This window comes from Haliotis rubra, unplaced genomic scaffold, assembly GCF_003918875.1.
Source record: "Haliotis rubra isolate DU_JTF1 unplaced genomic scaffold, ASM391887v1 Scf1487, whole genome shotgun sequence".
Taxonomy (NCBI): domain Eukaryota; kingdom Metazoa; phylum Mollusca; class Gastropoda; order Lepetellida; family Haliotidae; genus Haliotis; species Haliotis rubra.
In genome coordinates this window covers 16,508-34,513 of record NW_025765433.1, presented here as the reverse complement: position 1 = coordinate 34,513, position 18,006 = coordinate 16,508, and the positions used below count along the sequence as shown (strand labels likewise).

Here is an 18,006-nt window from a genome sequence, read left to right as displayed (position 1 = left end):
AAGCTATGGATAATATTGTTCCTCACCAGGATGGATGATCCACCAGAAGCTCTATCACCCGGAGGAGAAGAACAGTGATATGCATTGAATTGACGGAGGTCAAACGTATCTGTCTGTTTCAGATGGGTTTCTTGTATACAGAACGCTGACGGCTTAAAATCTTGGACAAGTAAGTGTAAATCGGCTAAATTATTCCTCAGTCCTCTACAATTCCATTGTATTATGTGTGAGGACATTATGTATTCGGAGGATGGACTGTGGATCTACCCCTCACCTTCCTTGAAGGCGACAAGCTATGTTTCCTACCATGGTCTTGTGTGGACACATCCATGTCGTCAAGGGATCAAAACTTATTAACGATTTGGATCGGGTTTTTGGCCCCTTTTGGGGCTCTGCCACTTTGATTCCTTCTGGACTGTTCAGTGTTTGGTTTTGACTTGCTTTTCACGGTTGTCTCTGATTTAGATGATTGTTTCTGAGATGCTGATGTATCCATCTCAGAAGATGCTTTGGACTGAATGATACTTTTGGAGGAAGACATGGTTTGGGAACAGGACGTCACTTGTGAAGGCTTCACCTGGATTTTAGTAGACAGCAACGTGGGAGCAGAAGTCGAAGTCCAGGTATAATCCGACTGGAGTACATTGAACTTGTTTCGGTTTCGAGGCTTTAGTAGAAACAGAGACGGTGGTAGCATAAGTCGGACCTGCCCCTTCCCAAGCTATCACTAAATCAACACGACATTCCCTAAAACAATAAACAATATGTGGAAACTTAATTTGGTCTTGATGCAAGACTCGAGGTCGCTGAACACTTACCCGATGCGGGTATCGGACGACTACCTACCTAAGGTAGGCCTTTATAGCCGACATCGGGCCAAGTGACCGGGGAAATCCAGATTTCGGCCAATGCGCACGCTCCTTACATCTCTGCCCCTCAAGATGGCGGAGCATGCAAGAAGCGTGACATCGTACTGTCTCTTGGCCACGAGGTCCGCATGGGCCTAAGCTTTTACATATGTGACAACAAAGGTAGGTATTACGTCAGCCGCCCACCCAACTACCTAACCTACCCCATCCACTATGAAACTTTTGTATTTACTGTACTGTTATACCCCGAGACGCCCACACTTATGATCATTCACACATTCAATCATTCTGCATCGGAAGTATGATGTAAATCAAGTGCGTTATGGTTATAATGCACAGTAAATAACCTATGCATAAACGTCATTGAATATTTACAAATCAACAAAGTAGCATAGTTTTAAGCATGAGCGTTATTTACTAAATCACTGCAAGATAGTCTACTTACCTCTGCATAATATTTACAATTGCACAAATATACTTTAACCTATTTTATTATCATGAAGAACATATAATTAGCACTAATAACATTGTTATTTAGTACAACATATATAAAATACTTGAAATATTGTTCCTACCTTTAGATCTGACGTGTTAGTTGTTTGTGCTCTGAACTGCGATCGGATTGAAGTAAAGTGCAATGGCTGACGTGCAAGTAGTGTTTAGTGTTTTAAAAGAACCAATCAACACAAGGGGCCAAGCAAGTCAAAGGGCACAACACAAGCGATGACACAATCTCTTGACACCCCTTATACCCGTAATGGACTAGGAAAGATCTAAAAATAACCATAGTCTATCGCTTAAAAATGATACTGCTTGCGTTAAAACTATAGACAATGTCAACTTCAAATGAACCAAATCTTACATGACTTCATACCTGTCACATATTTATAGGGGTGGGTTTGCTGGTTGGAACTGTATCACATTTTGCTCACAAATAGTATTCTTGTTAAACGATATGGTCTATTATAAAATATATTTTGACGTCAAACGGTGCCTCCGTTTCGCTTGATTCTTCTTCTTCATCTTCACTGTGTCACCGCGTGGATACGCATCGACTGGGGAATTAGCTCATATTTGAGATAAAGTCTACATACAATACGTTGACAAGACGAAGGAATACGTTGAGCTCAATCTTCTTAAGTTACATGACAAACAAATGTACAAGACAGAAATGAGGTGAGTGGAGTTCCTGCTCAACCCCAGGGCGTTCCCTACGAGCATCATCATCCCGCTCGTGGACGTCCCTACACAGAGAGTCGGAATACCGGACTCGTACTCCTTCACAATCTAGATATGAGCCTACTAAGTATATGTACAGTTTTTGACAACAATGGACAGGCGACGGCTCACTAATGGACAGACAGAAAAACAATAGCACTTCCTTGACCAGTTGATGTGATGGAAGACACGGCCAAGGGGTATGACCAATAAAGGTTATAAATGTCATACACATAAAACAGTGTAATTAATTGCCTGACAAGTCAATGTACAATGCGGAAGTGATAAGGATTACATAGAATACAGATTAGCATCATATAAATAATTAAAATAACGTCTCACATGTCTTGTGTACATAGTTTTTTACTTTTTAAATATTTGGACGATGGCTGTCTTAATTAGTCCCTATAACAACTGGAAGATTGTCTGGCAAGATGTTAAATCGGATCTTATTGATACGGTCTAACATCCATTTCAGAAATGACATCAGGAACATCTTTTACTGCTTCAGAATCCATGGTCACTGTTAGGTTTTGAGGTAAAATCAAAGAGGAAGCCATCAGCAACAGGAACATATGACGTCATATCACGTGATACCCATCGGCTCATTAACTGTCGGGCGTTTCCGTAATAGGCGGACATACGAATATGTAAAAAGAAACCTTTTGCTCAATTCTTATCATGGAAGGTGAATTTTAGGTTATTCTTTACAACGAACATATCAAAAGTTTTGTTTTCGTTCGTATTCTCCTTTAAGGCATTAATGACTTGATGAAATTTACCACGAACTGGCTGAAATTGAATTTGTAATAATGTATATTTCTATAGAGAATGAGTTTATATATATTTACAAGGAAGGTGTCACTTGTCTTAAAAAATATATACCTTCACCCCTATTAGGATGCGGAAACATATTTTGCTATTTCTAAAAAAATATGCAAATATTTTTTAAATCAACACATAATGACCAAATGGCCAAAATATATTAAGTGAATATAAGCATTTTTTTTAAATTTAGGGAATAACGGCTTAAATTGACTCCGGAACCATATTATTAGAAACACCTTGTAAATGCTGTTGCCATGTTATTTTACTACGAATTCTTCGTCATCCGGTAGTTGGAGTTTACGCCGCTTGTAACAATGTTCTAGTTACATTACGACGTGGCAGCTTAATGAAGCAAGAAATCCAGAATTGATGCAGTTCTTTACAACTTTGGTGGAACCCATAAGCAAGGGTACACTGTATGGTGCTGATAAGCCAAGGACCATAAACGACGTGAACCGGGATTCGAACCCAGTTATAACTCTCGCACCTGTGCACGACGAATTTGAGACGACAGGGCTACCTGTTATCCTTGAAATATGATTAGTGGAACCTTTGTTTGGATTATCTCTGCACATGCTTTGTTCTTTGTTGTTGATCTGTTTCTCTGTTTAGTTTCTTATTGGTGTGGCGTTTCATTGACTCTCAGAGATAACCTACTTCAAACGTTCCTATGACATGTTCCTAATTACATAATTAGAGAAACATTTTTTTTCGTGAACGATTTATGATCACAATTGAACATTTTACTGAAAATATACATACTGAACAACATTTAGAAACGCACCATCCATATAATACTAGACAATCCCGTCAGACTGAAATGTACCCATATCTGAGCATTGTCGATGCATTTTAGTGTGGTGCGTTTCTAATGTTGTGCAGTATATGTTACAAATATATCAAGACTTACTACGTATTGCATCTATCATTTATTGACATATTATCTTATTTTAAGTACATGAAATGTGTCTGACACACGTATGTGATGGTATTGCAACGGCACTCTGTGCTGGCATACACTCATTTCTTTACGTTCACGATTTAGATAAATATCAATACCAAACAAGGTAACTTCAGTCGTAGTTTACTATACTGTATCGTAAATGAAACCATCAACATGGTTGACATAGTGAGTGATCTGAATCGGTTTTGAAGAAAATATACTTGGTGGAAGAGAAATCCCAGACAGAAAATACTTTAATTTGTCATGTTTAAGGCTATCCGCAGCACTTATTGGGCTATTAATCTAACCCTTAAAGGATAAATATCAAACAATATAAGCATCGGTTGATATGCTGTCGAGCTTCCGAGCGTGTAATACATGAAACGCTGAATTATCGAAAGGTACATGATCCAAAATTACATATAATTTATATATTTCAGCCAAATCGTGTCCACCTGACTTTCATCATGACAAAGAAGCCAACCTGTGTCTGAATCTAGATGCGAATCCTGACGGTAACTTCAGCGCCAACAGATGCTCCGAAATGTTCGTAGATGCCCGTCCTGCCCAACTTCAAACAACGCAGAAACACCAGGCAGCGGTGAAATATCTGAATCAAAAAGGTAATGGATTATATATCAATTCCATGTTATAATACTGTTGATGCACCTCTCTTGGATATATATATATTCTATAATTGGATTTACCTCAAACAGCATTTACTACCGATGGTGGCTTTATAAAGGATATATACTAGACAAAATAAGTTAGGGATATTGGTATTTTAATGATTGATATGTCATCAGTGTATCAATGAATGAATAAATCATTATTCATAATTTCAAAATTTTCACATATCCCTAACTATTTTTGTCCAGTATATTAAAAAATGATGTGAACGACAACCATAAACGAAGTGATATAAATGTAATATTGCGAATTTCGATGGCTATATTCTCAACTGTTTGATTGGCACTCTAGGAGAGTCAATAAGGAAGCATACGACTTTCAGGCATAGAAACTTCTGCTTTATTGCATGGAGCGACTGTCTGAATCCGTACAATGTCTCCCTCACACTGAATATCGTGGAAGCTATTATGTATTACACTTGGAGCATTAACTATTCAATAGCACCCAGCCAGCTTGTTTTTGCAATTGAGTCGTTCCGTTGTTGTTTTAACTCTCCACCTGGTCTCACCTGTCGTAAATGTTAATCTTCTGCTTGTCACTTGGTTGCAATCATTCTATCTAGATAATAGTGCAAGAATCTTCGAAAGTGTAGTAGGGCCGCTGTAGGAGTTATTAATATACTATCTCCTTCGTAGTCCTTAATATCTCCTAGTAGGACATACTATCTCCCTAATATCTCTTACGTATTTTGCCATGCTTCATATTGTACTGTGGGTGAAAATCTGGAAGTATATAAGACTTGAATTTTCATGTTTTCCCTTATTTGTTTCCATAAGTATACATATATTGAGAGAGAGAGAATCTCACCCGAGTGTCTTTTGATATCAAATATATCATCACGTTTTATCAACGAGCGTTGATATATTTGATATCAGAAGACACGAGGATGTGATTCTATTTATCATCCAAAATCACTCTTCATTAGTTTTCAATGAAAAATATACATCTCTGAACACGATTCTGCCATTATACTTGCAGTGCTGCGATGTCATAGCATTGTGACGTCATCAAGTTCATGACGTCATAGCATTGTCAGGGCATTGTACAAAATTGTACTCCTGGGAGATATCGTATGATCTCACACAAGCAATATCTCCCGTGGAACACAGTGAAAATATTGCTGACAAACAGTTTCTGTGTCGACTTAGCTACTACACTCGACCAGCTTCTGAATCGTGGGAATAAGCACGCACAGATTGCCACCAATAGTGTAAGACAGGTCGGTTGGTCAGAGGTAAGCACGCAGATTATAACCCATGTGCAACCACCTCTGAAGTATCCAACACATAACAGTAAAGTGTAACAGACAGTGCAACACATAACGGTGAACTAAATGCTACACGTAATATTAGAGCAAACTGAACGCAAGGCAGTAAAGTATAATAGTCGGTCCAACATATGATAGTAATGTGGAAATGATAGGACTGTAGCTCAATTTCAATCCAATTGAAGCGATAGAAATATCCGTTACTAAGTCATTTCACTCCTATTTCTTCGCATGGAAGTAATGTGCAACAGTTAGTTCAACACATGAACTAATAGTGAATGAAACACATGACAGTAGAGTGCCACAGTAAATGAAACACATGACAGTAGACTCTAACAGTAAATGAAACACATGACAGTAGAGTCTAAAAGTGAATGAAACACATGACAGTAGACCCTAATGGTGAATGAAACACATGACAGTAGCCTTTAATGATGAATGAAACACATGACAGTAGACTCTAATAGTGAATAATACACATGACAGTAGACTCTAACAGTAAATGAAACGCATGACAGTAGACTCTAATAGTGAATTAAACACATGACAATAGAGTGCCACAGTAAATGAAACACATGACAGTAGACTCTAACAGTAAATGAAACACATGACAGTAGCATCTAATGGTGAATGAAACACATGACAGTAGCCTCTAATGGTGAATGAAACACATGACAGTAGACTCTAATGGTGAATGAAACACATGACAGTAGCCTCTAACAGTGAATGAAACACATGACAGTAGACTCTAATGGTGAACGAAACACATGACTGTAGCTTCTAATGGTGAATGAAACACATGGCAGTAGCCTCTAATGGTGAATGAAACACATGACAGTAGCCTCTAATGGTGAATGAAACACATGACAGTAGACTCTAATAGTGAATGAAACACATGACTGTAGCTTCTAATGGTGAATGAAACACATGGCAGTAGCCTCTAATGGTGAATGAAACACATGACAGTAGCCTCTAATGGTGAATCAAACACATGACAGTAGCCTCTAATAGTGAGTCAAACACATGACAACGACTCTAATGGTGAATCAAACACATGGCAGTAGCCTCTAATGGTGAATCAAACGCATGACAGTAGCCTCTAATGGTGAATGAAACACATGACAGTAGACTCTAATGGTGAATGAAACACATGACAGTAGCCTCTAACAGTGAATGAAACACATGACAGTAGACTCTAATGGTGAATGAAACACATGACAGTAGACTCTAATGGTGAATCAAACACATGACAGTAGACTCTAATGGTGAATCAAACACATGACAACGCCTCTAATGGTGAATCAAACACATGACGGTAGACTCTAATGGTGAATGAAACACATGACAACGCCTCTAATGGTGAATCAAACACATGACAGTAACCTCTAATGGTGAATGAAACACATGACAGTAGCCTCTAATGGTGAATGAAACACATGACAGTAGCCTCTAACAGTGAATGAAAGACATGACAGTAGACTCTAATGGTGAATGAAACACATGACAGTAGACTCTAATGGGGAATGAGACACATGACAGTAGACTCTAATAGTGAATTTAACACATGACAGTAGCCTCTAATGGTGAATGAAACACATGACAGTAGACTCTAATAGTGAATGAAACACATGAGAGTAGCCTCTAATAGTGAATGAAACACATGACAGTAGCCTCTAATGGTGAGTGAAACACATGACAGTAGCCTCTAATGGTGAATGAAGCACATGACAGTAGACTCTAATAGTGAATGAAACACATGACAATAACCTCTAATGGTGAATGAAACACATGACAGTAGCCTCTTATAATGAATCAAACACATGACAACGCCTCTAATGGTGAATGAAACACATGACAGTAGCCTCTAATGGTGAATCAAACACATGACAGTAGCCTCTAATAGTGAATGAAACACATGACAGTAGACTCTAATGGTGAATGAAACACATGACAGTAGCCTCTAACAGTGAATGAAACACATGACGGTAGACTCTAATGGTGAACGAAACACATGACAGTAGCCTCTAATGGTGAATGAAGCACATGACAGTAGACTCTAATAGTGAATGAAACACATGACAATAGCCTCTAATGGTGAATCAAACACATGAGAGTAGCCTCTAATAGTGAATGAAACACATGACAGTAGCCTCTAATGGTGAATGAAACACATGACAGTAGCCTCTAATGGTGAATGAAACACATGACAGTAGCCTCTAATGGTGAATGAAACACATGACAGTAGACTCTAATGGTGAATGAAACACATGACAGTAGCCTCTAACAGTGAATGAAACACATGACAGTAGACTCTAATGGTGAACGAAACACATGACTGTAGCTTCTAATGGTGAATGAAACACATGGCAGTAGCCTCTAATGGTGAATGAAACACATGACAGTAGCCTCTAATGGTGAATGAAACACATGACAGTAGACTCTAATAGTGAATGAAACACATGACTGTAGCTTCTAATGGTGAATGAAACACATGGCAGTAGCCTCTAATGGTGAATGAAACACATGACAGTAGCCTCTAATGGTGAATCAAACACATGACAGTAGCCTCTAATGGTGAATGAAGCACATGACAGTAGACACTAATAGTGAATGAAACACATGACAGTAGCCTCTAATGGTGAGTGAAACACATGACAGTATCCTCTAATGGTGAATGAAGCACATGACAGTAGACTCTAATAATGAATGAAACACATGACAGTAGCCTCTAACAGTGAATGAAACACATGACAGTAGACTCTAATGGTGAATGAAACACATGACAGTAGACTCTAATGGTGAATCAAACACATGACAGTAGACTCTAATGGTGAATCAAACACATGACAACGCCTCTAATGGTGAATGAAACACATGACAGTAGCCTCTAATGGTGAATGAAACACATGACAGTAGACTGTAATAGTGAATGAAACACATGGCAGTAGCCTCTAATGGTGAACGAAACACATGACTGTAGCTTCTAATGGTGAATGAAACACATGGCAGTAGCCTCTAATGGTGAATGAAACACATGACAGTAGCCTCTAATGGTGAATGAAACACATGACAGTAGACTCTAATAGTGAATGAAACACATGACTGTAGCTTCTAATGGTGAATGAAACACATGGCAGTAGACTCTAATGGTGAATGAAACACATGACAGTAGCTTCTAATGGTGAATCAAACACATGACAGTAGCCTCTAATAGTGAATCAAACACATGACAGTAGCCTCTAACAGTGAACGAAACACATGACAGTAGCCTCTAATAGTGAATGAAACACATGACAGTAGCCTCTAATAGTGAATGAAACACATGACAGTAGCCTCTAATGGTGAATGAAACACATGACAGTAGCCTCTAATAGTGAATGAAACACATGACAGTAGACTCTAATGGTGAATGAAACACATGACAGTAGACTCTAATGGTGAATGAAACACATGACAGTAGACTCTAATGGTGAATCAAACACATGACAACGCCTCTAATGGTGAATCAAACACATGATAGTAACATCTAATGGTGAATGAAACACATGACAGTAGCCTCTAATGGTGAATGAAACACATGACAGTAGCCTCTAACAGTGAATGAAAGACATGACAGTAGACTCTAATGGTGAATGAAACACATGACAGTAGACTCTAATGGGGAATGAGACACATGACAGTAGACTCTAATAGTGAATTAAACACATGACAGTAGCCTCTAACAGTGAATGAAACGCATGACAGTAGCCTCTTATGGTGAATGAAACACATGACAGTAGACTCTAATAGTGAATGAAACACATGACAGTAGCCTCTAATAGTGAATCAAACACATGACAGTAGCCTCTAATGGTGAGTGAAACACATGACAGTAGCCTCTAATGGTGAATGAAGCACATGACAGTAGACTCTAATAGTGAATGAAACACATGACCATAACCTCTAATGGTGAATGAAACACATGACAGTAGCCTCTTATAATGAATCAAACACATGACAACGCCTCTAATGGTGAATGAAACACATGACAGTAGCCTCTAATGGTGAATGAAACACATGACAGTAGCCTCTAATGGTGAATGAAACACATGACAGTAGACTCTAATGGTGAATGAAACACATGACAGTAGACTCTAATGGTGAATGAAACACATGACAGTAGCCTCTAACAGTGAATGAAACACATGACAGTAGACTCTAATGGTGAACGAAACACATGACTGTAGCTTCTAATGGTGAATGAAACACATGGCAGTAGCCTCTAATGGTGAATGAAACACATGACAGTAGCCTCTAATTGTGAATGAAACACATGACAGTAGACTCTAATAGTGAATGAAACACATGACTGTAGCTTCTAATGGTGAATGAAACACATGGCAGTAGCCTCTAATGGTGAATGAAACACATGACAGTAGCCTCTAATGGTGAATCAAACACATGACAGTAGCCTCTAATAGTGAATCAAACACATGACAACGACTCTAATGGTGAATCAAACACATGGCAGTAGCCTCTAATGGTGAATCAAACGCATGACAGTAGGCTCTAATGGTGAATGAAACACATGACAGTAGACTCTAATGGTGAATGAAACACATGACAGTAGCCTCTAACAGTGAATGAAACACATGACAGTAGACTCTAATGGTGAATGAAACACATGACAGTAGACTCTAATGGTGAATGAAACACATGACAGTAGACTCTAATGGTGAATCAAACACACGACAACGCCTCTAATGGTGAATCAAATACATGACAGTAACCTCTAATGGTGAATGAAACACATGACAGTAGCCTCTAATGGTGAATGAAACACATGACAGTAGCCTCTAACAGTGAATGAAAGACATGACAGTAGACTCTAATGGTGAATGAAACACATGACAGTAGACTCTAATGGGGAATGAGACACATGACAGTAGACTCTAATAGTGAATTAAACACATGACAGTAGCCTCTAACAGTGAATGAAACACATGACAGTAGCCTCTTATGGTGAATGAAACACATGACAGTAGACTCTAATAGTGAATGAAACACATGAGAGTAGCCTCTAATAGTGAATGAAACACATGACAGTAGCCTCTAATGGTGAGTGAAACACATGACAGTAGCCTCTAATGGTGAATGAAGCACATGACAGTAGACTCTAATAGTGAATGAAACACATGACAATAACCTCTAATGGTGAATGAAACACATGACAGTAGCCTCTTGTAATGAATCAAACACATGACAACGCCTCTAATGGTGAATGAAACACATGACAGTAGCCTCTAATAGTGAATGAAACACATGACAGTAGACTCTAATGGTGAATGAAACACATGACAGTAGCCTCTAACAGTGAATGAAACACATGACGGTAGACTCTAATGGTGAACGAAACACATGACAGTAGCCTCTAATGGTGAATGAAGCACATGACAGTAGCCTCTAATGGTGAATGAAACACATGACAGTAGCCTCTAATGGTGAATCAAACACATGACAGTAGACTCTAATGGTGAATGAAACACATGACAACGCCTCTAATGGTGAATCAAACACATGACAGTAGCCTCTAATGGTGAATCAAACACATGACAGTAGCCTCTAATGGTGAATGAAACACATGACAGTAGCCTCTAACAGTGAATGAAACACATGACAGTAGACTCTAATGGTGAATCAAACACATGACAGTAGACTCTAATGGTGAATGAAACACATGACAGTAGACTCTAATAGTGAATGAAACACATGACAGTAGCCTCTAACAGTGAATGAAACACATGACAGTAGACTCTAATGGTGAATGAAACACATGACAGTAGCCTCTAATGGTGAATGAAGCACATGACAGTAGACTCTAATAGTGAATGAAACACATGACAGTAGCCTCTAATGGTGAGTGAAACACATGACAGTATCCTCTAATGGTGAATGAAGCACATGACAGTAGACTCTAATAATGAATGAAACACATGACAGTAGCCTCTAATGGTGAATGAAATACATGACAGTAGACTCTAACGGTGAATGAAACACATGACAGTAGCCTCTAATGGTGAATGAAACATATGACAGTAGACTTTAATAGTGAATGAAACACATGACTGTAACCTCTAATGGTGAATGAAACACATGACAGTAGCCTCTAATGGTGAATGAAACACATGACAGTAGACTGTAATAGTGAATGAAACACATGGCAGTAGCCTCTAATGGTGAATGAAACACATGACAGTAGCCTCTAATGGTGAATGAAAGACATGACAGTGGCCTCTAATGGTGAATGAAACACATGACAGTGGCCTCTAATGGTGAATTAAGCACATGACAGTAGCCTCTAATGGTAAATTAAACACATGACAGTAGCCTCTAATAGTGAACTAAACACATGACAGTGGCCTCTAATGGTGAACTAAACACATTACAGTAGCCTTTAATGGTGAATTAAACACATGGCAGTAGAATCTAATGATGAATTAAACAAATAAGTAACGAACATTTTAGGCAACGTCATGTCTTCAGAAACACTCTTCTCTTGAGGCAGACTTAAACTAGACATGTTTCAAGATATTTCAAATAATCAGACTAACATCGAACATTCTGGAATAATAGGACTGTAGCTCAATTTAAATCCAATCGAGCGTTACTAAGACATTTCACTCTTATTTCTCCGCATGGAAGTAATGTGCAACAGTTAGTTCAACAAATGATAGTAGTGTGCAACAATTTGTTCAACACATGACTCTAATAGTAAATGAAACACATGACAGTAGACTCTATTAGTGAATGAAACAAATGACTGTAGACGCTAAAAGAGAATGAAACACATAGCAGTAAATTCTAATAGTGAATGAAACACAAGACAGAAGACTAATAGTAAATGAAACAGTGAGACAGGAGATACTAAGTCCTACGTAGGAGATACTAAGTGCTACGTAGAAGATAGTATGTCCTACGTAGGAGGTACTTTACCCTACGTTGGAGATACTAGGTCCTACGTTGGAGATACTATACCCTACGTAGGAGATACTAAGTGCTAGGTAGGAGAAACTAAGTCTACGTAGGAGATAATGAGACTAAAACAGTCACCGTGACCTACTTCTCTTCCCTAAGAATCTACGCCGATACTGTACAGCCAGTACAGTGCAGGATAAAACATACTGTGTGAAAGCAAACTTTAGGAACGCAGGATACACATGAAACAAAATGCCATGAAGTGACAAATACTTTCAAATCGTCTGAAGGTTCAATCATAAATGCACGTGTCGTCTGCTTAAGGAGGAAACGCGGTTTATTAGTTTTCTAACCACTAGATAAAACCACTATATAGGTAACAAACATTTCAGGCAACGTCATGTCTTCAGAAACGCTGTCTTCTCGTCAGGTAGACTTAAACAGGACTTGAAAAGTGGAAAAATAATATAAAGATGTATTAAGCAATTTTGGATCTAGCAATGATTTCAAACTAAACTTCGACATTATCTTCGTAAATTGTAACTGTTGCAGGAAAGTAAACTATTCTCAAATATACTTATTGTCATTCATTCCTTTGAGGGGGGACCCGTGAAGGTCCGGGGTAGAATATTGATCTTCAGTAACCCTTGCCGTAAGAGGCGACTAACGGGATCGGGTGGTCAGGCTCTCTGACTTGGTTGACACATGTCATCGGTCCCCAGTAGCGCAGACCGATGCTCATGCTGTTGATGACTGGATTATCTGGTCCAGGCTCGATCATTTACAAACCGCCGCCATATAGCTGCAATATTGTTGAGTGCGGCGTAAAACTAAACTCCCTCACTCCTTTGAGGGGACGGGGATACATTTCAAATAATGATACTGTAAGTACTTAACATGAGAGTAACGTCGAACATTCTGGAAATTATAGGACTGTAGCTCAGTTTCAATCCAATCGAAGTGATGGAAATATCCGTTACTAAGACTTTTCACTCATATTTCTTCGTATGGAATATTTCTATGTGTTGTGATATGTTATGCAGAGAGATATTCTAAGCCCCAAATAATAACAAATACCATAAATGTAAATATAAATTGTATTCATTCAAAGTAAATGGGTAAGATTATGCTTTGTTCTACACATGTACATGTCAAGCTGAAAATCAGTCATGGGCACTTGCTCAAAACTGTTGACATGGCATTGGAACACATTCATTTGTCTAAAAAGAATGCATTGGCTTAACAATTTGCAGAAAATGATACTTTTGACCAATATCAATGTCCTACTGTATTTGTATACCAAACACCTTTAAATTAAAGTGCAAAGTAAAGTTTGCTACCAGCGACAGTAACGAACATTTCAAATTAACTTTTTACCTTAGTTGTAATAAATAACTTTTGTGGTTATTGAACTGTTAATGCATGATGGATGTTGCCCAGGGCCCCGTGTTGCAAAGCTCTCGTAAGCCTAAGATCTCGTAACTTTTCTCGTAGCACTCGTACCTCCTATCCTGTAACATAGGAGGTAGTAATGCTGCGAGGAAAGTTACGAGATCTTAGGCTTACGAGAGCTTTGTGAAACGGGGCCCAGGGTGGTACCATTATCAAACCATACTCAAAATAGCACTTACTAATTACGTTTAAGAGAAGCATGGCGGCGACGGCATTTGCACCCCATTATTGAGAATGAGTGATTGACTATTCCTAATTTGATTTCCAGTTCCAGCAATGTATACTGATTTAATATCATTTCAGGAACTAAGTCAAATGTTTTCGTCGGTGGCAAAGCAAACCCAAAAGGTGGTTACTTGTGGTTGGATGGCAGTGATATCAAGAACAACACGTGGTGTCCGGGCGAGCCGATTTCCGGGGATTGTGTTCAGCTGTTGAAAGCAATTGGATATTGTCTTGACGATTATGTTTGCAATGTTCCTCAGGAAATGCTGGGTGAAGTACCTTTGAATGAGTAGCAGGGACATCCCTCAATTCACGTTTATTTGTTATGGGATTGTCAAATCGATTAGTTTCATTGGATCTGGAGGACAGAGATGGCCAGTTTAAGAGGTGCATCTCTTAAATATGCTAGAACCCACTGACATAGTGATTATGTTCAAGGACTAGTACGTATCATCATCATCCTAGGATTGAATTGCCATCTCCTGAATGCATACCTTACGAAACCTGTAATAATTTGTCTATATTTTAGCATTCTTAATGTGTGCTGGCGATTAGGTGCCTGACTCTGAGGGTGTGGGTTTGAATCCCTGATGGGATTCAACCTAACAAAAGTATTAGAATCTGTACTTTACTGAGAATGTTTAATCCCAAATATAATATATGTTACGTTAGTATTCTAAGTTGTAATTTTAGTTTGATGTGACAAATTATGTTGTAGAGTTGTACTTGTTGTTCATGATAATGTGATCACGTACGTGTGATAGTATATTTCTCTGGGTGATGATCTGACGGAAAGGGTGGTATGTTGCTACACGTACTTGGTTGAATAGGGAGACATTTTCATGCATCGATATGTAGGTTGTCAACGTATGCGAAAAGGCTGAGTTTAACTCAGATATCAATTGGAAAGTGAGCCCTGTGTTTAATTCAAGTAATTATCAATTTTATCTTATTGCACTAATTCATTTTCAACATCAAATAGTCCCTACTTAAAGATTGCTATGGGACTCTTATGATCATCATTGTGCCTGAGGTACCCAAGCATATGTTTGACACTGTAGTGGGAGCCATCCATGGGCATTTTAAGAAATTTTGTAAATTAAAATGAAAGTGTTATGCGTTGCACTAAAACGTATCAGATACATTCCAGAGATGCCTTTCACTTTGTCAATTCATATAATATCGGAATCACTATTTGATAGTTAATAGGAATTTTACACCACCCAAATGTCAACTGGCTGATTCAACTACCAACATGACCGCAAAAACATTAAGATGTATTATTTTACATAATTTGTGCCACAGGAGTGAGTACAAGAGTTATAGACTCTTCAAAGAAAGAAACTATACATAGGAAAAAATTGAATTTTAGGAAAATATTTCACACAAATCAATCCATACGGAATCCAAAGATGTAGGGGAATGCTTGCCGACGACAAACGTTTGAAAAAAAAGAAACGTTGAACAAAACGTAACCTTACACTCACGTCTGTAATGAATCGCTAAAACGCACCCAACATGAAATGCACGTGCATCATGAAATTGTGTATCACTTTGGGGTCAAGCCTGTGACTGTAGGCTTGAAAAAGCCACATCAGTGGTACTCCACATGCATTGCTTTAAGCCACGACAACAGAATGAAAAGACTGATAGAAGCTTAACTGCACAACGCCATCGGCCGTTTACAAGGACGCGCATCACAGCTTGAGGTGGCAAGGCATTTCAGCGTGTCCAGATAGACCATCTCAAACCTATGGACCCGATACAACAATACTGGGAGTGTTAATGACAGACCCAGGTCAGGTCGACCTAGAGTTACCACCTCCGCCATGTGTCGCTACATCCGGTTGTGACATCTTCGTTCAAACAGCACGGCCGCATCATCCACAACAATCCAAATCCCTGGACTGCGCCGAATCTCCGACCAGACAGTGCGTGATTGGCTATGGGAAGCCAGACTTTATTCCAGAAGACCAGTTCAACGTAACGTGGTAACCTTCATCAACGTCAACGGTTCATCTTTGGAGCATGACAATGCTTGACCTCACGTTGCACGTGTTTGACAGGACTTCCTCCAGCAAAACAATGTTCAGGTGTTAACTTGGCCTTCTCGATCACCCGATTTGTCCCCAATTGAACTACTATGGGATACTCTTGATGCCAGCGTAATCCGCCACCTCAGACACTAAAAGAACTGCACACAACACTTCAGCAAGTGTATCAAAACATTCCTCAAGACAGCATTCGGCAGTTCTTTTCTTCTATGGGTCACCGCTGCCAAGATGTTATCGATGCTCATGGTGGTCACATCAGTTACTGACATTTTACTCTAGCCAAGTGGCTTATATAGCCCTCTGTGGTTTTACCAAACACTTTCTGGATAATCATGTTTTGGAAATTTGTAAAGTGATGATTTTATTGTAACTGAGCAATGATGTCATAATTGAATCAGTTATATGCACTCAGTAAGTAAACTCCAAAACAGCATGTATAGTTTCTCTTTTAAAAAAAGTATATTTCAGAGTTGATTTATGTCGATATACACTTGTAGTGCAGTTATGTTGTTTGCTATATATTTCATTATATGATCCGTATTTATTGGGTATTTATTAAAGTACTTATTACATTTTTTAAGATTGTCGTCACTATATGGAGATGGAAAGTATGTGATTCGATGGTATGGCTGTAAACATTTAAATCTGCCTTCCGAAACACATTCACAAAATCATAACTCAATACCCAAAGGTTAACACGTGCTACATATCCTGTATTAGGAACACACATTGTGAATGTACAGCTAGCGAGCCTTAGTGGTGTAAATGAATTCGTAGGTAACCGCAAGTGGGGTATATGATGTAACACTAGGACACATATTAGCACCCGTGAAGAGCCACCTCCACCTGGTGGGTGTTGGGTAACGCTAAGAGCTCTTCAACCCCCCGTGTGGACCCGGGGGTATATTTGGTCCACCAACCTGTTTGCCGTGGGTTGCGCCCCTTTGTCGATGGAGGACGGGAATCTGGTGGTTGAGGGCACTGGTTCAAGGAATAGTGTTCCTTTGCCCAACACACAACTTCGCCCCTTACGTCACCTAGACGGGTGGTAGAATTGGTCCGATTCTGTCAATCGGCTGGTCACGCCAAGCCCTGTGCTACAACTATGTACTGTTGCACCAAATTTTGAGAATTATAAAATGATATTTTTAAGTCTTAGCGAATATTTTGAACTCAGAATATACAATACACAATTTAATGAATGTCCAGAGTCGTATGCCCAGAAGGCGGTGGCTCATGGGCCAATCTGGTGGAATCATAAATCTTTTAATTTTTTCTACAGCTGCTGGAGTATATCATCCGGGTATCCTTGGTGCTGCAAGTCAGAAATCCATTTCCTTTCAGCATTGTCCATGTGATACTCCATGGTGGGTGGGGAGCTCAGATGACGAACCATTAAACATGAACCATGGCTTACGAAACCCCCATATAAAAACCAAACGTCAACTAGACACAGATCCAGTTGATAATGATCAAAAGTTCGGTCATGGCGTCAATACTTGCACA

At 39.0% G+C, this 18,006-nt stretch overlaps 1 long non-coding RNA gene across 1 annotated transcript; it reads left to right on the top strand.

Annotated features, from left to right (window-relative positions):
- The first annotated feature begins 4,372 nt into the window (after positions 1 to 4,372).
- Positions 4,373 to 14,630, top strand: LOC124269906. The gene is made up of 2 exons (XR_006896639.1): positions 4,373 to 4,481; positions 14,525 to 14,630. It is a non-coding gene; the product is annotated as an uncharacterized LOC124269906 (long non-coding RNA).
- Positions 14,631 to 18,006: the final 3,376 nt, after the last annotated feature.